A 22,221-nucleotide genomic window follows, 5' to 3' on the forward strand; every position below is an offset into this window, starting at 1 on the left:
CATGCACATAAAAGTTTATGCGCATGCGCAGTCGCTCAACATCACTCCCCAGCAACCGTGCCGATTAAAATAAGGGTGCATGTGTGTGCTATATAAATAAGTGGTAAGAAATAATGAAGGTGTCTTGAGACACTGTCATTAGTAATCCCATTCTAGTGTGATTCAGGATGCATATTTCCAATACTCGTCTGGTCTTCCCAATATAAATTAGCCTGCAAGGACAGGTCAGTATATATATCTATATCTATCTATCTATCTATCTATCTATATATATATATATATAGATATATATATATAGATATACACGGGGGGAGGGGATGCGGCGGCACTCGCAAACAAAAGAAACCACACCAGGCGGATAACTTCACCAACGTTTCGAGGCTGGTTGCCTCTTTATCAAGGTGCTCAAAAAAACTTCAAGTTTTTTTGAGCACCTTGATAAAGAGGCAACCAGCCTCGAAACGTTGGTGAAGTTATCCGCCTGGTGTGGTTTCTTTTGTTTGCGAGTGCCGCCGCATCCCCTCCCCCCGAGTACATCGCCAGCCTAGCGCTGACTCAGGACGGGCACCGCTTTATTTCATTTAAACTCTGCATACTTCTAGCAGCTTGGAGTGCCGCAAATCCCCCCCCTCGCATATATATAGATATATATATATATATATCACTTACCCAGCCTCCTAGAAGGAAAGGAATGGACCAGCACTCACAGTTTGAAGTATAGAGGATTGTATTAGCAGTTACAGCATGATGTGATACAAGCAGGCTGACCCAACAGCCGTTTAGCTTCATTTTATATATATATATATATATATATATATATTTTTATTATTATTATTTTTATTTATTTATTTATTTATTTTAAGGTCCGTGTGTCTTAATAGCTCCGCTAACACCAGAGTCAGTGAGGGAAGCGTAGTGCGTGACGCGTAGCACTGCGACCCCCTGACTTCTGAGGCATTAAACGGCCGCAAGGCACAATCGTGATCGAGCATTGTGCTCCTATGCCGCATATATGATTGCGCTCTAGCTGCTACTATCTGTACTCTGTGTCACATACACAGTTAACTATACGGAGACTTATTCCCTAATATACCGTACCTAATAAAGCTTATTTAAAAGACCAGAACACTAATTGAAAGTGAATACATTACTAGTAAGGGAACAGGGGTCCCGCAGCGCATGGATAAAGATATCCTTTTTTACTACATGTTATATGTTTAATGTCTTGTGTCTGTTATATTTTTGCGCCATTTTATCTATCTAATTAAATAAAGGTTACATTTTAATACGTATTCTTTGGGTGCACCACGTTTCTGTCCCCATGAACTTCTGCTCTAATCAGCTGTCCAGTGGTAGCACACCCTCCAGACTTTATTGAGTTGTACTCCCAATACATACATGAGGGGCCGATACTTATGTCGAAAACTTACCTCCTGTGCAATTGACATACCCATTTCCCCCTTCTCCCCTTCTATTGTTCTATGAGACATTGGAAGACACTTGGTATAACAGCTGCACGGCGGCAGTAATTGGAAGAAACTTTGTGTAGACATGCTGCACGGCGGCAGTAATCATAGGTAATAATCACATATTAACGAGCATGACAGTACTCTATAATTTCTCTCAAAGCTCAGCAAGATGAACAACAGACGACACCTTACTGTGTCGACTAATGATGATAGCAAGAGTCTAAAGTCAAAGAAACCGACCTGTTCTGTAGCTGTGCAAAAGTCAGGCGGCGTCGGCGGACAGAAATTCAAAAGTAGACAGCAGTGGCAGGGTGACACATAACTTTGTCAACATGTAGTCCAAAAGACATTATAGTTAAGGTGACCCGTTTACATATTGGTCAGTCCACTTAGCATCCAGTAAGTGGAAATATTGTAACAAATGCTTTGCGTTTGAATGCCATTAAGAACAAATGAAAGTGGAGTGTGACACTGAGTCAAGTAATGGCTCATGACACTCACTTTCATTGTAACTATTAGTCCGGTGCCTGTATGTGTCTGCTGGATGGAGAGCAGTGTGTTAAGCCCATCCTGTGGCTTAAATAAGGGGCTGGGCGTATGTATGTGCATGTGTTAGAACAAAAGAAAGGAGGGAGAGCATGGTGGGGGACCCGGGGGTACACTCAGGAACCATTCGTAGCTTAAATGAAGCACCCCATTTTGAAGTCTTCGTTCAAACCAAGTGGGGCCAAGGAGTTTAAACGATAGATCCATCTGAGTTCTCTCTGGAGCAGGATCTTTTCTCGATCACCCCCTCTTCGTAGGGGGGGTATGTGGTCAATGAGGTAACATTTTAGTTGACCAATGGTGTGTCTTTTCTCAAGGAAGTGTCGAGCAACAGGTAAGTTTTTGAGGTCCAGGTTATCAGTTGTAGGTAGCAGACTTTTTTTGATTGACGATCTGTGTTGGCTCAGTCATTCCTTTACAGTTCTAATTGTCTTGCCCACATAGATCATTTGTCAAGGGCATAGGAGGGCATAGACCACGAATCTGCTGTTGCAATCGAGTTTGTGTAACGGAGAATTTGTCTCCATTGGCTGGGTTGCTGAATGTGTCTCCTGTCACAAGGAATTGGCAATTGGCGCATCCTGAACATCTGTATACCCCGCTCTTGCGGGTAAGCAAGCTGGTTGGTTTTACTATGTTGCATGAAGGGTCAGTTACCACCAACATGTCTTTAAGGTTTGGACCCCTTCTGTAGGCAAACCTGGGTGGGGTGTGCAATGTTGGTTGCAGTATAGGATCACTAGCCAGTAGATGCCAGTGCTCAAGTATAGATTTTTTAACGAATTTAGATGCCACCGTGAATGTGCTGCAAAAATTAAGTCTGTCCGTCTTGTTGGGACTGACAAGTTTGCTCTTGAGTAGATCTTCCCTGTTAAGTTGGGACACCCTGGACATTGCTTCATCCACATCATGTTTGGTGTATCCCCTATCTAGAAAGCGACCACACATCTGTGTCAGTGCCTCTGGGAGGGTCTCTGGGTCTGAATTCACTCTTTTTTTTTTTTTTTTAATATTCAATTTTTATTGAAAATTTTTCAAAAACATAAACAATGTAGCAGGGGGGTACAGAAAGGTAGCAAAAAAAAAAAAAAAAAAAAAATAAGGAAAAGGAGGGGGGGGGGGGAGGTATAGGGGAAACATTACATAGTACACGTCATTGTCTCACTTAGTATAACAAGTCAGAATAATACACCAATATTGTAGTCTGCCTCAATGTTAGCCTGAAAACATCGCAAGACACGATAACAGGGGACTACTGGGAGTTTAGTACTGATAAGTCTGGAGTGCTGCTGTGCACATTCGGGTGGTCTGTCCCTTCCATAAAGACAGACCATCCGAACCACTTCAAGCATAATGAGTTTGTAGAGGAGGAGTATTTGTCGTTGGTTGTTTCATAAATAAAATGTTTGTGCACCTTGTTTTGAATACATTCTATAGACGGTATCGCCTCTGATTTCCACCCTTTAGCTATACAGGCCTTGGTGGCTATTAAAATGTGTCCTAGGATATATCGGTCTGCAGCGGAAAGTTGTGGAGGGAAAACATGAAGAAGCGCTATAGTTGGGTCAGGAAGAATGGGTTGGTTCGAAATTGAGCTCATTAGATGAAATACTTCCCCCCAGAGAGACCCCAGCAACGGGCATGCCCAAAATATGTGGAATATGTCCCCAATATTACCGCATTTTCTCCAGCATAGGTTAGAGGACGTAGGCCAAATCTTGTGTAATCTGGCTGGGGTGAAGTATGCCCTATGAATGAGTTTAAAGAACATTTCGGAGTGATTGATGCAACGGGAGACCTTAAAACAGGTTTTAAATATATTCTCCCAGTCCTCTTCATTGAAGGATTTGTTCAGATCCCTCTCCCATAGGGTTTGAGGTTTGAGTTTAGCCTTACTATCCATGGAAATTAAATACGAGTACCACCATGTTATGCCACCTTTATGTGAGTAGTCACAGGTCTTTGTTTTGAGAAAGGTTGGAAAGTTTGGCTTTTTATAAGGTGTACCAAGGTGTGAGTGTAACCAACTTCTGATCTGAAGATAAATGAAAAAATCCTGTTTGGGAATATTAAATTTCTGCTGTAAGTAACTGAAGGGAACGAGATTATCCTCAACATATAGATCCCCCACTGAACTGACTCCTTGGTTTATCCACCTCTGTAGCGGTAAATTGGGAATTAGGGATTTCAGAGCTTTAAAGGATAGAAAGGGAGCAGGAAGGGATAAATTGGCTATGGAGGCTGTCGTTTTATACCAGACGTCTAAGGTCGCTTTGATAGATTTGCATAAGGCTGAGGGTTTCCTAGACTCACTTGGTGGGAGCCATAATAGGTCCGCCACAGGGATAGGGTGGGAGAGTGCACTCTCCAGTATAACCCAAGGTTTGGGCTCTTTAAAGTTAAACCAATCCCTAGCCTGGTTCAACACGCATGAGGCATAATAAAGTTCGATGTCTGGATACGCCACACCCCCTTCTGTTTTAGACCGAGCTAATACTTTCTTTGCTATTCTAGGTTTAGTCCCTCTCCAGATATATTTAGCCAGGAGTTGGTTAAATTTATTAAACCAATGTTTTGGGGGGGCTCTCGGGATGGAGCGAAATAAATACATTAGTTTCGGTAAGAGGACCATCTTGGCTGCAGCAACTCTCCCCAGCCAAGACACATCCTGCATCATCCAGTCTCCAGTCAGCCCTGTGAACGCCCTTAACAGTGGGCCGTAGTTACAATCGAACAGGTGTCGTTCTGTCGCCAGATTTATGCCCAGATACTTAAGTGACCGATTTTGCCACGAGTAATTGTATTTTGCTTTCAATCTATCAACGGCCTCAGCGGAAAAACCCAGAGGGAGGGCTTCTGTCTTACTGGTATTTAACTTATAAAATGAGATTTCAGAGTAATCCTGCAGCACTTCATGAAGAGCTGGCAGGGAGACTTCGGGGTCTAAAATATTCACAAGAATATCATCAGCAAAGAGGCTGATTTTATGAGATGAGTTGCCCACTATCGGGCCTCTGATACCCTCATTGCGCCTAATATGTTCAGCCAGAGGCTCGACCGCCAGTGCAAAAATTAAAGGAGAAAGTGGGCATCCCTGTCGGGTACCGTTAGTTATCTTGAACCCCGAGGAAGTACAACCATTTGCAAACACCCTGGCTGATGGGGATGAGTAGAGGGCTAAAATGGAGTCAAGTATCCGGCCATAAAAGCCAAATTTTTCCAAGGTAGCTTTCATGTACCCCCAGTGAAGTCTATCAAACGCCTTTTCGGCATCCAATGATAGGACTAAGAGAGGAATGTTCTTTGAAGAGCAGTACTCAATCACACCCAACTCTCTGCGTGTATTATCTGGGGCTTGTCTATCCATGACAAAACCAACCTGGTCATTTTTAATAAGGGAGGGGAGCAGAGGACTGATGCGGTTAGCTACTAATTTGGCGTATAGTTTCAGGTCAGAGTTAAGGAGTGCAATAGGTCTGTAATTCTGGACTGAAGTTGGGGGTTTTCCCGGTTTAGGGATAGTAATGATACGGGATTCTAGCATTTCAGGGGGGAAGCATTTGGCCAAAGAGGCCTCGTTGAAGACTTGGAGTAGTACCGGGGATAATTGGGCTTTAAAAGTCTTATAGAAGTTGGCGGGGAACCCATCTGGCCCAGGGGCTTTATCAGATGGAAGGGAGTCTATACTAGCTTGGACCTCTTTCAGCGTCCAAGGTGCATCCAGGGACAGGTAGGACTCTGGGGATAAGGTAGGAAGGTTGATTTTGTCCAGAAACTTAACTATCTTCTCATGATGGGGCTGACAGGTGGACGGGTCATCTTTCAAGTTGTAGAGTTTAGAATAATAATCAGAAAAGGCGTTGGCTATCTCGTTTGGGTCATATATTTTTAATCCCCGATCAGAATGGATCATATGAATTTTTTCCTTTGCTCTCTTTCCTCTCAGTTTTCTCGCCAATAGTCTACCTGCCCTATTACCAAGTTGGTAGAATTTCTGGTTAAGCCTGTTTACATTACGCTGGATTTCCGCCAGATAAAAGCTGTTCACTTTATCTCTAGCTGCATTCACTCGCTTACCCAAGGCTTTATCCGCTGGGTTAGACTTGTGCGCAGCCTCTAGAGTAGAAAGCTCCGCTTCGGCTTGAGCTAAAGATTTTGCATTCTCTCTTTTCAGCTTGGCTGCTATTTGTATGGCCGAGCCTCTAGCTACCGCCTTAAGGGCACACCAGTGAGTAAAGGTTGTGGTGTCCTCGGGGGAGTTCTCCTGTAGATAGTAGTCTATTGACGAGCATATAGCCTGTCGAGCCTCTGGCTGAACGAGACACTGGCGACCCAGGCGCCATGGGCCCGGGGCAGTAGTCCTGCGCATTATTTCCCACTCAATATATATAGGGGAATGGTCGGACCAGGATCTGGGAAGAATACTGATTTTCTTAAAGGAATCTAGGGACCATTTATCAGACAAGGCTAGACCAATTCTTGAGTAAGTGCCGTGCACGTGGGAGTAGAAGGTATAATCCCTTACTGAAGGGTGTCTGACCCTCCATACATCAAAAAGATCATATTCCGCCAGGAGCTGGCGAAGGCCTTTCGAAGGGCCAGAGGGCTGACTGGAAGACCGAGACATTTTACGTGAGCTATCAAGAGTTGGGTCTGGGACCAAATTGAAGTCACCTAGGAGCAACAAGGCTCCCCTGGCCAATTGCTGAATTTTGGTACAGAGTTTTCTACAAAATTGGAGTTGCTTAGTGTTAGGGGCATAGCACGACACTATAGTCACTTCTCGATTCTCAAGAGAGCCAGTTAAGACCAAGTATCTACCTTCAGGGTCCGAGTATTGGGATGAGAGGGAGAAAGCGCAGTGTTGTGAGATAAGGATCGCAACTCCGGCTTTTTTAGATGGGCCGTTCGCTGTGTAACAGTGCGGGTAGTTCCTGTCAGAAAATAACGGGGGAGCTGAGTCTAAAAAGTGTGTTTCTTGAACAGCAGCAATTTGAATTTTATGTTTATGGAAATATCTAAGGGCCAATCTCCTCTTATTGGGAGAGTTGAGACCCTTGGCGTTTATGGAGATGACATTAACCATTATCGTCTATTTGGAAAACTGCTTGGCATAACAGAGACAGACAAAAAAACATTGTATTAGAGACAGTGCGATTAAGTATCCATTTAGGACCTGGGGAGGGAACAAGAAAAAGAGAAGGGGAAAGGAGGAGGGAAAGGAAGAAGGAGGAGAAGAGTGGACCCCCATATGGGGGTAAAGTTGGGCGCCGTACCATGGCGGCACTCTAAGGTGGCGTGGGGGTAGTGGTAGCATATACACACCCGGAACAATAACCAAACATATCTAAAGTCTAGGGGAAATACTATCGATGGCCCATACCCTCAATAGTTTGTCCCATCAACCCCCAAGCTATCCCGAGGGGACAGAACTCAGAAAGGTGAAGGTGAGTTTTCTAGGCCCGTGAGTACAAACACAGAGAGCAGACCCCCTAAATAAGTAATAGAAAGACTGACAAAACATTAGGAAAGCAACCTGTTAAGGCTATATATCTATGGATAACAATAAAGAACGAGCATTTAAGCAACTTTGATAGCGGAAGCAAAATAAACAGTTCTCTAGACCGCATAATATGTCAATTTAAATCTAGACAAAAAACATTTAGACTGTAAACAAGCGGAGTGAAGAGAAATAAAAGTTTTCTGCACATAGCTGGTTCACTGATTCGACCCTGAAGCAGACCAGTCCAGCTGGAGTCCGCGTTCAGGTGGCGGGGCAGTTGACGAGCTCGCTGGGGTTAATGTGGATAGGAAGCGTTTTCCTTCTTCAACTGAAGACAGAGCAATCGTAGAACCCTCTCGATTGATTAACAACTTCGTGGGGAACCCCCATCTGTACAGAATATTCTCTTTACGTAGAACCGTGGTTATAGGGTAAAAGGAGCGTCTCTTGGCCAAGGTAGCTTGAGATAGGTCACCGTATATTTGGAGCTGATCCAAAATTCTAGATGAATCTTCGGACGGTCTGGCAGCTTTGAGCACTGCTTCTTTCACATGGAAGAAGTGTATCCGCATTAGGACATCTCGCGGAGCATCCATGGGGGCACCTTTAGTCTTGGGCAGTCTGTGAATTCTGTCTATCAGAAAGTCTGCAGAGGGTCTGTTAGGAAGAAGCTTTTGGAAGATATTCACAGCAAAATCGTTCAAGCTACTATTTGAGACCGATTCTGGAATTCCCCGCATTTTAATGTTATTCCGTCTCGATCTGTCCTCCAGGTCTGAGACTTTATCTCGTAAGGCGGCAACTTCCGCTTCAAGGGCCTCATGGGAAGAGATTAGATTGTTATGAGAGGAAACCACCTCCCCCATCTTGGATTCAACATGAACGGTGCGCTCACCAAGGTCATCAATTGACCTCTGGCAGTCTCGAAGCGTTGCTTTAAACTCCTCGGAAACATCCTGTTTAAATTGTGACAGCAGTAGTTTCATAGAGCCTACAGTAAGAGCTTGACTATCTTCCAACGCATCGGCAGCTGGTGCAGAGCTGTTAGATGGCGCCGCATCCAGCCTCGAGGGGTTAGGTAGGTTTTTCTTAGGTAGCTGTTCACCAACCTCGTCCAATGTTTTGGGTCTTGCCGGGGAAGGTTTAAAAAAGGCTACCTGGGGGACAGGTTTAGGAGTTTTGGTGCGTTTAGTAGGCATAGTTCGACCGGGAGCTTCGCCAATATCTAAATGCAGATCAATACTTTGTGCGGTTAAATCAAACAGATGAGGGTGCTTTAGTTATGATAAGTGTCAGTCTGCGTTGGTTACATGACCGGGTGGATAACGTGGAGTGTGTCAGATCATCTCCCTGATCATTCACAGATATATGGAGTAGTTATATGTCTAGAGGCCACAAGGTGGAGCCACAGGCACATTAATAGATTATAGGCATGAAAGACTTCTTTGAGCCTGGACTGATATAGAAGTGAGTAACAGGGGGCTGGAGATGGCTGCAGCTTTCCTATAACTTCAATTACACACCAGTACAAGATAGAATGTTGTAGGGCAGCCTGGGTGGTAATTATAAGAGATGAGAATGCCAATGATAGGATAGCTGCCTCTGGGGGCCCAGGTTTCTGTGGCAGGTCCCCTTAGAGCTATAGTTCTTCAGGAGCACCTGGAGCTGTTGAAACTGTGTCCCCTCTGTGGAGAGACAGGGGTCCACTGTCACAGCCCCACAGCGCAGCACACAAGCAGTCCCCCCAGCCTTCCCCAGGGACTCAATCCCGGTAGCCAGCAGGATCAAAGCCACTCAGGGGGAGAGGAGACACTGTGGCAGGGGGAGCTCAGTGTGTAATTCGTGGGTGTACTGTACTCACAGGGTGGTCCGTATGCAGCTTCTGTCTTCAGTCACCCCTCGCGCCGGGACCCCGGAGGAGGCAAGATGGCGGGCGCCGCTGATTGTCCGGCTGCTGGGGAGTCTATCTCCCAGCGCTGTGCTGCCGCTCAGGAGCGCGACAGCCGTTCGTTCAGTGGGGAGCCGCCGGGAGAGTGTGTAAGTCGCGCCGCGACTTATGAGGTACCGCACTTCCGTGTGGCTGGGGCTGCTAATCTAGGTCCCGGCTTGCGGTGCAGGGACAGGCCGCAACCCGCAAGGAGACCTAATGTCTCCCCCGATTCTGCCGGCTCTGCCCTGTGAGCTGTCGGAGAGTGCCCGGGGCTCCTCTGATGTAGAGGGGAGTAGGGTTTATGGCTCGGTGGGGTATATTTGGTTGAGACAAGGCACTTGGAGAAGGGAGCTCGTGGTTAGTGCGACCTCCACCATTGCCTGCCAGGCCACGCCCCCCCTGAATTCACTCTTAATGTGTTTGTTGAAACGCTGGTTCCCGCTGATGTGTTGTTTCTCAAAGGTTGCCATAAAGAGGTTAGCGTAGGATGGGGCCATGTTAGACCCCATCGCCGTACCTTGACGCTGCAGGTAAAACCTATTTTGAAATAAAAAGTAATTTTTGTTCAAGATAATTCCCATCAGCAGGGAAATGTGTTCAACTGGTGGTCCTCCATAGTGTCCGCTGTTGATGATCATATCTTTGCTGGCTTGTATCCCTAACTCATGAGGGATGCTGGTATAAAGACTAGAGACATCCAATGTTACCAACAGAGTATTTGATGGTAGGTCCCTGACGTCATTCAGTTTGCGTAAAAAGTCTGACGTATCTTGAATGAAGCTTTCTGTGTGTTGTACCACGGGCTGTAAGTGAAAATCCACTAGCTGTGAGAGGGGCTGGCACAGAGAGCCCCTGGCTGAGATGATGGGCCGGCCAGGGGGTTCCACCAAGGATTTGTGCACCTTGGGGAGAGTGTAGAGAATGGGAATCACCGGGTGTGCTTGGGTTAGAAAGTCAGCTGTTTCCTTACTGATGTAGAGATTTGACATGCCCAATTGGATGATGCCATCTATCTCTTTTTTGAATCCCCAGGTGGGGTCACGGTCGAGGGGCAGGTAACAGGCAGAGTCTGACAGTTGGTTGGTTCTCACTTACAGCACCTTGATAAAAAAGCCTGCGGGCTTTGAAACGTCGGTCCACAAAAACCGTCTCATGTCTCATCTTTTCTGAGTGCCGCCGCCCCCCATACTTCTGTACTACGAGAGGCCAGCATCTCTCCCTGGAAGGCACCAGTACTTCATTTATTCTCATCAAGAGAGTCCGGAGTGCCACCTACAGCACCTTACAATTGTTAGTGTAGGACTTGCAGTGAAATGGGGTCCCTTGGCGATGGGCTGCAAGCTTAAATGCATTGATCAATTCATGAACTAAAACCCCATTATTTATTTGATTAATTGTATACTAAGGTGAGTTAGTTCATTATGGAGAGTGTTGAGTCCCTGTATTTGTATGTATTAGAGCATGTGGTCACAGGCCACTTCACCCCAACCTGGGAATGGCGAGTGCTGCTTGCACCCCATTCGCAGGGATGGCGAGTGTTGTGGTACTCTGTATGTGTATATATGTGGGTTAATTTTTAATTAACCCTTGTTACTGTGATCATAGCTTTCTCTTTTACCCCAGATGAGCTAATTTATCTGTAACCTGTGACAGCTGCCCCTTTAATTCTAAGTCAGGTGTTGTGTTAGGTGACTGCCTCATCTTTAAAAGCCATAAGGCACTTGGCAGGTGAGCTTTAAACCAGAAAAAAACATGTCCACTTTAGCTATGATGGGGGAAATTTACCAATATGAAAAACCTAGTTTTTCGTATTGGTAGTTTCCCTACGACTGCATACGACTGTTTAAGTCGTATGCAAAGTCGTGTTCCGGAGGATCAGTTACAAAGCAGTCATATACGACTGCTTTGTAACCCTCCGATGGTGTAATGATTCGTATTAGCGGCCATATATACGGCTGCTAATACGAATTATTTGTAGCAGTCTGCACGGATCAGTCAGATCCGTGCAGGCTGCAAGGTGTAAAAAAAAAAATAAAAAATAAAAAAAAAACAGCGTGGGGTCCCCCCCACAGCCATAACCAGCACCAGGCTGAAGGAGCCGGGGCCGGTAATTAAAAATCAGGGAGCCCGACAAATAGGGGCTCCCCGATTTTTAACAACCAGCCCCAGGCTCCAGGTCCGGGGCTGGTTCCCAAAATACGGGGGACAAATTGACTAGGGGTCCCCCGTATTTCAAGAACCAGCCCCAGGCACAACCAGCCGGCAGGCTAATGCCACAGCCGGGGGGAGACTTTTTATGCAAGTCCCCCCGGCCAAAGCATTAACCCTACCGACCAGTCAGCCTGGCCAGGGGCCCTGGGGGAGTGGGGACCCCCCCAATAAAGGGGTCCCCCCCCTCCAGGACTTACCTGACCAGGCTGAAGCCTGGTGCTGTCCTCGATGCCCCTGGGCGGTGGGCATCGAGCTGATAGTGTTGTAAAAAATAGAAAAATCTATTGTTTTTTACTGTGGCACTACAAGTGCCAGCAAGCCTCCCCAGCAAGCTGGGACTTGGAGAACCACAAGTCCCAGCCTGCTGGGCATTAAAGGGCCCGCTGGCACTTGTAGTTCTACAGTTAAAAAAATAGTGCACAAAACACACTGATACACTTTTAAAATAAAACTTTATTACACACAAAGCCCACACATACTAATACTTACCTATCTTCTCTCCGTAGGTAGCCCTGATGTCCTGTGTCGGCGTCTTCTGGTCCTGTGTCGTCTTCTTCCTCCATGTCGACCGTCGCTGTCGCCGTCCGGATCCGACGAAATCCATTTGGGAAGCTGTGGAAGGAAACCATACTCACCTGTCCCAGCGCGACGTAGTCCAGGTAAGGGTCTTTGCAAAAAAACAAACCGACACCCCGAAACCAGACCGGACTGACGGAGACGCACGTGTGTTTGTTTACATCGTGCGGCTCCGCCTCCCGAATGCCGCTATTGGCCGCCTTGCGGCCTAGCGGCTCCTGATTGGCCGCTAGGCCGCAAGGCGGCCAATAGCGGCATTCGGGAGGCGGAGCCGCACGATGTAAACACCGTGCGTCTCCGTCAGTCCGGTCTGGTTTCGGGGTGTCGGTTTGTTTTTTTGCAAAGACCCTTACCTGGACTACGTCGCGCTGGGACAGGTGAGTATGGTTTCCTTCCACAGCTTCCCAAATGGATTTCATCGGATCCGGACGGCGACAGCGACGGTCGACATGGAGGAAGAAGACGACACAGGACCAGAAGACGCCGACACAGGACATCAGGGCTACCTACGGAGAGAAGATAGGTAAGTATTAGTATGTGTGGGCTTTGTGTGTAATAAAGTTTTATTTTAAAAGTGTATCAGTGTGTTTTGTGCACTATTTTTTTAACTGTAGAACTACAAGTGCCAGCGGGCCCTTTAATGCCCAGCAGGCTGGGACTTGTGGTTCTCCAAGTCCCAGCTTGCTGGGGAGGCTTGCTGGCACTTGTAGTGCCACAGTAAAAAACAATAGATTTTTCTATTTTTTACAACACTATCAGCTCGATGCCCACCGCCCAGGGGCATCGAGGACAGCACCAGGCTTCAGCCTGGTCAGGTAAGTCCTGGAGGGCGGGGACCCCTTTATTGGGGGGGTCCCCACTCCCCCAGGGCCCCTGGCCAGGCTGACTGGTCGGTAGGGTTAATGCTTTGGCCGGGGGGACTTGCATAAAAAGTCTCCCCCCGGCTGTGGCATTAGCCTGCCGGCTGGTTGTGCCTGGGGCTGGTTCTTGAAATACGGGGGACCCCTAGTCAATTTGTCCCCCGTATTTTGGGAACCAGCCCCGGACCTGGAGCCTGGGGCTGGTTGTTAAAAATCGGGGAGCCCCTATTTGTCGGGCTCCCTGATTTTTAATTACCGGCCCCGGCTCCTTCAGCCTGGTGCTGGTTATGGCTGTGGGGGGGACCCCACGCCGTTTTTTTTTTTATTTATTTATTTTTCTATTTTTTTACACTGAAGCCTGCACGGATCTGACTGATCCGTGCAGGCTAAAACGCAAATAGAACAGGAAAATGGTGTTCTATTTTCCTGTCGTATTTGCGTGGGTGTTTCACACCACTTAGCAGCCGTATTGTCAGTACGGCTGCTTAGTAAATCAGAAACCACCATTCTTTTGAATGGTGATTTCTGTCGTATCCTATCGATGGTGTAGGGCATTCGTATTTGTAACTACAAATACGAATGTTCCATCTTTAGGACTACGAATTGTTGTATTTTTGGGATTGTAAATCCCGAAAATACAAATTCGTTAAAAAAAGGTGTATTTCTCCCTACGAATACACCTTTTTTCTACGAATCCATTTTGGTAAATGTCCCCCGATGTGTCAGCAGTTGGCAGGCTCTTGAGAGACAATTGTTAGTGTAGGACTTGCAGTGAAATGGGGTCCCTTGGCGATGGGCTGCAAGCTTAAATGCATTGATCAATTCATGAAATAAAACCCCATTATTTATTTGATTAATTGTATACTAAGGTGAGTTAGTTCATTATGGAGTGTTGAGTCCCTGTATTTGTATGTATTAGAGCATGTGGTCACAGGCCACTTCACCCCAACCTGGGAATGGCGAGTGCTGCTTGCACCCCATTCGCAGGGATGGCGAGTGTTGTGGTACTCTGTATGTGTATATATGAGGGTTAATTTTTTATTAACCCTTGTTACTGTGATCATAGCTTTCTCTTTCACCCCAGATGAGCTAATTTATCTGTAATCTGTGACAGCTGCCCCTTTAATTCTAAGTAAGGTCAGGGTTGCCGACTTTCAAAAAATCCTCTCCGGGAGAAGCCCGGAGAGGAATCTTTCATTACGCGTTTTGGGGGCGGGGCTTAACTGTGACATCATTAAGCCCCACCCCCATTACGGCAAATAGCTGAATTAACTGATATCCATGGAGGGGGCGGGGCTAAAACGTCACGATTGTGCCGTTTTAGCTCCGCCCCCTCCCCTGAGACCCGCGGATTGCGGCATATAAATGCCGCGATCGGGGGGCTCAGTGGGGGTACCCCTGATTCCGGGAGGGTTGCCCACCCTTCCGGGGGCCGGGAGGAAGGACCCGATTTTCGGGAGACTCCCGCAAATTCCGGGAGGGTCGGCAACCCTGAGTAAGGTGTTGTGTTAGGTGACTGCCTCATCTTTAAAAGCCATAAGGCACTTGGCAGGTGAGCTTTAAACCAGAAAAAAACATGTCCACTTTAGCTATGATGTGTCAGCAGTTGGCAGGCTCTTGAGAGACAATTGTTAGTGTAGGACTTGCAGTGAAATGGGGTCCCTTGGCGATGGGCAGCAAGCTTAAATGCATTGATCAATTCATGAAATAAAACCCCATTATTTATTTGATTAATTGTATACTAAGGTGAGTTAGTTCATTATGGAGTGTTGAGTCCCTGTATTTGTATGTATTAGAGCAGTGGTAGCCAACCCTAGCCTACGAGAGCTACCAACAGTTCACATTTTCCAGACAACCTAGCTGCTGCACAGCTGCACTCATTAATTACTGACACAATTTAAAAGATACACAGATGGAGCTAATTAGCTCACTTGTGATTCTGTGAGGAGACCTGCAAAACATGCACTGTTGGTAGCTCTCGAGGACTAGGGTTGGCTACCCCAGTATTAGAGCATGTGGTCACAGGCCACTTCACCCCTACCTGGGAATGGCGAGTGCTGCTTGCACCCCATTCGCAGGGATGGCGAGTGTTGTGGTACTCTGTATGTGTATATATGTGGGTTAATTTTTAATTAACCCTTGTTACTGTGATCATAGCTTTCTCTTTCACCCCAGATGAGCTAATTTATCTGTAACCTGTGACAGCTGCCCCTTTAATTCTAAGTAAGGTGTTGTGTTAGGTCACTGCCTCATCTTTAAAAGCCATAAGGCACTTGGCAGGTGAGCTTTAAACCAGAAAAAAACATGTCCACTTTAGCTATTATGTGTCAGCAGTTGGCAGGCTCTTGAGAGACAATTGTTAGTGTTGGACTTGCAGTGAAATGGGGTCCCTTGGCGATGGGCTGCAAGCTTAAATGCATTGATCAATTCATGAAATATAACCCCATTATTTATTTGATTAATTGTATACTAAGGTGAGTTAGTTCATTATGGAGTGTTGAGTCCCTGTATTTGTATGTATTAGAGCATGTGGTCACAGGCCACTTCACCCCAACCTGGGAATGGCGAGTGTTGCTTGCACCCCATTCGCAGGGATGGCGAGTGTTGTGGTACTCTGTATGTGTATATATGTGGGTTAATTTTAATTGACCCTTGTTACTGTGATCATAGCTTTCTCTTTCACCCCAGATGAGCTAATTTATCTGTAACCTGTGACAGCTGCCCCTTTAATTCTAAGTCAGGTGTTGTGTTAGGGGACTGCCTCATCTTTAAAAGCCATAAGGCACTTGGCAGGTGAGCTTTAAACCAGAAAAAAACATGTCCACTTTAGCTATGATGTGTCAGCAGTTGGCAGGCTCTTGAGAGACAATTGTTAGTGTAGGACTTGCAGTGAAATGGGGTCCCTTGGCGATGGGCTGCAAGCTTAAATGCATTGATCAATTCATGAAATAAAACCCCATTATTTATTTGATTAATTGTATACTAAGGTGAGTTAGTTCATTATGGAGAGTGTTGAGTCCCTGTATTTGTATGTATTAGAGCATGTGGTCACAGGCCACTTCACCCCAACCTGGGAATGGCGAGTGCTGCTTGCACCCCATTCGCAGGGATGGCGAGTGTTGTGGTACTCTATATGTGTGTATATATATACACACACACACACACACACACACACTGTTGCACTTCTTTGTGGGATTTAGACGCCATGATTAAGGGCTGCTACAAATTAACGTTAGAATGTCTGTGTGTGCGTGTACATGTGGTATGGAATATAGATTGTAAGCTCCAGTGGGGCAGGGACTGATGTGAAAGTATGCGCTATATAAGAAACTTTTAATAAACAAAATAAATAATTGTGCAGTCTGTAGACGCATAGGAGAAAAGTGGTGGAAGTGTACAGCCACCAATATATGCCGACTTTCAACAACCTGTTCCTTGCTTTCATAATACAAAATACTTTAGATCAGTACATGTCATGGGAGGCAGAATACTGCAGGGATCAGTAATATCCATGCCAAGAAAAGAAATATACACAGAAAATTAGCCAAACTTACACTGAAGTGGACAAGAACTTATAATATACGGTGATAGTATAGACTTGATCTCTGAAAGTAGTGACATCTGAACAATCCTTTTACACACTAGTGTGAAATGCATTGTCACGTTCAAGTTCTTGCTACATAAACTTTGTGGTCTATAGCAGGTCATATATGGGTATAATGTTTTGTACTTACATACGAGCCATGTACACTTAGCCTCCTTTTGCGTTCTTTTTCTATTCAAATGTTCATACATTGTGTGTGTGTGTGTGTAACTGCAAAAACACTATAATGTAGCATTTTGTATGCAGATACAGGCACAGTCACAAACTGAATATAGACATTCTGGAAATAAACAGAAGCTACTATAGTGTCCTAGTTGCTTCATATTTTAATAGTCATTACTATACAGTCACATTATGTATAATGTGACTTTTATAGCATGGAGGATAGATGTATCTGAACACATAGTAATATTAGTGCAGTTTTACCTTTTGTGGTCAAACACAATCAGGATACGGTCGACAGTCATTAGGTCGATACCATTGGGTCAACATCCTGGAAGGTCGACAGGTGTCTAGGTCGACTCATACGTTAGGCCGACATGGGTTAGGTCGTAAGTCAAATGGTCGACATGGTGTCTTTCACATTTTTTTTTGAGTTGACATGTACGACAAGTGGTATTTCATGCCCTACCATCCACTAGGGCAGGGCTGGGCAACACCGGCCCTCCAGATGTTAATGAACTACACATCCCAGGATGGTTTGCATTAGTTTTGGTATGTGGCCATGCTGAAACATGCAAGGCATGCTGGGATGTGTACTTCATCAACATCTGGAGGGCAGGTGTTGCCCAGCCCTGCACTAGGGCGTGGTGGGAGAATAAAATAGTGTGCCAAGCTTAGCGAGGTACTATGCCTGAAGCATGGCAAGCGCACGCGGTGCACTTCAAACTGTGTCCATGTTGACTGTGTCAACATTCGGGTAAAAAAAAAAACAGTGAAAATCCCCATGTCGACCATTTGACTGTCGACCATCATTAGGTCTACCCAATGATCCCAACCCATCAGAAGCCACCCTTGGTAAAACTAGTCCAAGGTGTTCAAAAGACCTATTTAACAAACATGTTAGGAAGTTTTCCAACCACATATCACATATTGGGGCAGATGTATCATAGCTGCGCGATAAGCGCAGCTATGATACTTCCTGCTTCGCCTCAATAGCGAGGCGAAGCAGGAAGGGACATCGACAAGATGTATTAACATCTTGTCTGCCGAAGCGGGGGAGCGTTAACTCCCCCCTCCGGCGATGTCCCTTTCTGGAGATAGCGCATCAGTTAATACTGATGCGCTATCTCCTGTCCCCCGGCCGGCCGCACTGGGCATGCGCGGGATCTCGCTGTTTGCGCGAGATCCCCAGCGCAGCCCAGACCTAACAGCAGGGACAGGGCTGTCCCTGCTGTTTAGATAGGGCTTCGCCAGCCTGATGCTGGCGAAGCCAAACCCGGCTTCGTGCGGAACGGTCAGCGATGCTGACCGTTCATACATTCGGCCTGCTATCATTTTGATAGCAGCGCCGATATGGACAGGGGCGCATAGCGCCCCTGTCCATTACCGCATCCTGGCGCCGTCATACATGGGGGAGAAGCGGTATCAGTGCACATAACGTGCGCTGATACCCCTTCTCCCCCATAACGACGAATCATACATCTGCCCCATTGTTAGATAATCAATTTGTCACACAGTCTGTGTACCCAAGGAAAAACACTTGCCATGAAAGACAAGTGATTATGGAAACCCGATGGTTTACGTACATCTAGGATGGTTGTTGATTTATGCATGTGCGGGATCTATACTGCACATGTGTATATCTGTGACTGCAAAGATGATCTTAGTGTCCCCTTAGCAATAGCATGGGGGTGAGAAAGGGGCATAAATGGCCAATGTTTTCGATAATGTGTGTGTGTGTGTTGACTATTACATAAATAAATAATTGAAAGGACTCAAACAATAGGCGCTAATAAACATATAGTATAGATAATATGCTGTTAATATAATACGTTCCTCTTAGGGTAGTTTTTTCTTTCTTTAAAACACCATCCGGCACTTTGTTCCTGGTTGTGAATGTAATAAGCAGGCAAACAGAGAAAATACAAAAATGTGTAGAACAGTCTATAGCAGTGATTACCAAATGCGGCCTTCAAGGCACCCTAATGGGCAAAGTTTTAAATACAGACATGCTTGGCCAGAGGTGACCTAATTAATATACCATCTGTGCCAAGCCATGGATATGCTAGGACCTAATTCAGACTTGATTGCAACAATCAATTACAGTAAAATAGCCCAAATTGCAAGTGAACGACCGCGGGTCCGATGCATGACCCTATAAGTCGCCCCTGCTGCAAAAGTAATCTCTTGGATTGCTTCTGAGCCAGACAGGTTTGCCTGGGATTTTGTGCACTATATCGTATGCAAAAGGCCTACATGCAATATATAACATGCGGTCCTGCAGCCAGGGTAGGTCCCGAGAAGCTCAAGGGTGCAATGCGTGCGAGTTCTCCTCGCCGAAATGTAAGGGGGGCCTTGAAAGCACAATATAAGCATTGTCAAAAATCTGTTAGCATTGTCCATTTTTAAATAATGTTTATTTACCAGAAAAGAAACAAGATCAAGTTTTCAGAACTAGTTTTAAAATAGTAATACATATGCTTTAAAAAAAAGGTACTTATGTAGTATCTGGGCTGCCGATTTCTAAATCGGGTCGGATCGGGAGATCGCATCGCATCGCATGCGACCATGCGATGCGATGACCCGATTTTTCCATAGGAATCAATGTTAAAATGGACTGAGTTCATTTTAACATGGAATTCAATGGGGAAAATGGGTCATTTTCATACCCCTACTATCCAAGTGGGCATGGAGTTGGATATAAACCTGTGGCGAGCGTAGCGAGCCACCGAGCCCGAAGCGTGGCGAGCGAAGCGAGCCCCGCGAGGGGACGAATACCGTCCCCTCGCGGGGCTCGCTTCGCTCGCCACGCTTCGGGCTCGGTGGCTCGCTACGCTCGCCACAGGTTTATATCCAACTCCATGCCCACTTGGATATTAGGGGTATGAAAAGGACCCCTTTTTCCATAGGAATCATTTTAACATTGATTCCTATGGAAAAATCGGGTCATCGCATCCGATGGTCGGATGCGATGCGATGCGATATCGCATCGCATCGCATCTGATTGTATGCCTTAACTTAAGGCATACAATCAAAAAATCGGCAGCCCAGATACTACATAAGTACCAAAAAAAAAAAAAAATAAAACTATTCCTAGTCACAATTTAATATAAAGTGGCTATCACAGTAAAGTAGTTAGACCTGCAGAAGAGGTCTATTGAAGGCACTTCTTTTGTGCTGAAAAAAATGGATACTTTAGTAGCCCATAGAACAGGATAATGACAATACAATAGGACTTGGGATCAACTATAAAGGTGACATTCTATGCTATGCGAGTATCGTTATTTTGCGGTAATTAGACCACAAAATGGCGATATCGCATTTTCCCATTAAATCGTTGATTTAATGGGATGCGCATAGGGGCTGAAATCGCATATTTTGTGCGTAAAGGTCTGGTGAATAAAAATGCGAGATTAATTCGCATTTTTATCGCATCCAGATGTTTGCGCACAGAAAAGTATACAAGTCGCTTATTTAATGCTATGCGCATTTGCACATCGCATTATTTAAGTGACTAATTATCGCACTTATTTCAGACCTGGGTCTGTTAGGCGAATTAGGCAGAACCCTGCACAGATCGCAATGTTCCGTGCAGGGTTCTGCTGTAAAAAATAAAACAAATGGTTAAATAAAAAAAAAAAAACGAGCGCGGGGTCCCCCGCCCGAGTGTAACCAGCCCCGGGCTCACTGAGCCGGTGCTGGTGACATAAAATCAGGGTCCCCGACAAATCGGGGTCCCCTTGATTTTATGAAACCAGCACCAGACTCAAGGTCCGGCGCTGGTTCCCAAAATACGGGGGACAAAGTGACTAGGGGTCCCCCGTATTTTAAGAACCAGCACCGGACACAACCAGCCAGCAGGGTAATGCCACAGCCGGGGGGAGACTTTTTATACAAGTCCCCCCGGCCAAAGCATTAACCCCCTGGCTGGTCAGCATGGGCAGGGGTCCTGGGGAAGTGGGGACCCCCCCAATGAAGGGGTCCCCCCCTCCAGGACTTACCAGCCCATGCTGATAGTCCGGGGCTGTCCTCCATGCCCCTGGGCTGTGGGCATGGAGCTGATGCTTTGTGTAAAAAAAAGAATGTAAACTATTGTTTTACACTGGCGAACTATCAGTCCCAGCAAGCCTACCCCGCATGCTGGGACTTGGGGAACCACAAGTCCCAGCATGCGGGGCATTAAAGTGCCCGCTGGCACTTGTAGTTCTGCAGTGTAAAAAATAGTGCACAAAATCACACTGACACCCTGTAAAATAAAACTTTAATACACACAAAACACACACACACTGATACTTACCTACCTTGAGCCCGTAGGTCGGTCCCTGGATCCTGGATTCTTCCTCCGGGGCTCCAGGGCAGAAGAGTCCGGTTCCGGGGCTCCTGGCGTGAAGAATCCGGGGTCCGGGATCCGTGGTAGTCCAGAGGGGTACCTAAGGAGGAAAATCCTACTCACCTGCTCCCCGGCGGCGACCTCCGGTGACAGCGCTGCTCCCGAATGGTACCCGGCTTCAAGGAGTTGGTCCGGCGCTGAGATGTTTCCTCTTCGCCGTCTGTGAACAGAATGATTTCTCGGCCAATCAGGAGCCGAGAAAGTCGGCTCCTGATTGGCCAGAAATCATTCTGAATATAGACGCCGACGGAGTAACATCTCTGCTCTGGATGCGCTGAGATGTTACTCCGTCGGCGTCTATATTCAGAATGATTTCTGGCCAATCAGGAGCCGACTTTCTCGGCTCCTGATTGGCCCAGAAATCATTCTGTTCACAGACGGCGAAGAGGAAACATCTCAGCGCCGGACTAACTCCTTGAAGCCGGGTACCATTCGGGAGCAGCGCTGTCACCGGAGGTCGCCGCCGGGGAGCAGGTGAGTAGGATTTTCCTCCTTAGGTACCCCTCTGGACTACCACGGATCCCGGACCCCGGATTCTTCACGCCAGGAGCCCCGGAACCCCAGGACCAGCCCCGGAACCAGGACCAAGGCCCCGGAACCGGACTCTTCTGCCCTGGAGCCCCGGAGGAAGAATCCAGGATCCAGGGACCGACCTACGGGCTCAAGGTAGGTAAGTATCAGTGTGTGTGTGTTTTGTGTGTATTAAAGTTTTATTTTACAGGGTGTCAGTGTGATTTTGTGCACTATTTTTTACACTGCAGAACTACAAGTGCCAGCGGGCACTTTAATGCCCCGCATGCTGGGACTTGTGGTTCCCCAAGTCCCAGCATGCGGGGTAGGCTTGCTGGGACTGAAAGTTCGCCAGTGTAAAACAATAGTTTACATTCTTTTTTTTACACAAAGCATCAGCTCCATGCCCACAGCCCAGGGGCATGGAGGACAGCCCCGGACTATCAGCATGGGCTGGTAA

The 22,221-nt window shown here is 46.5% G+C and overlaps 1 protein-coding gene across 1 annotated transcript in view; it reads right to left on the reverse strand.

The window, feature by feature from the left end:
- The window catches only part of PHKA1 (phosphorylase kinase regulatory subunit alpha 1), a 295,837-nt gene that overhangs the window by 263,576 nt on the left and 10,040 nt on the right, over nucleotides 1–22,221 (reverse strand). The gene's annotated exons all lie outside the window — the stretch shown is intronic.

The sequence above is a fragment of the Crinia signifera genome, chromosome 9, assembly GCF_055691185.1.
Source record: "Crinia signifera chromosome 9, ASM5569118v1, whole genome shotgun sequence".
In the NCBI taxonomy this organism is placed as follows: Eukaryota; Metazoa; Chordata; class Amphibia; order Anura; family Myobatrachidae; genus Crinia; species Crinia signifera.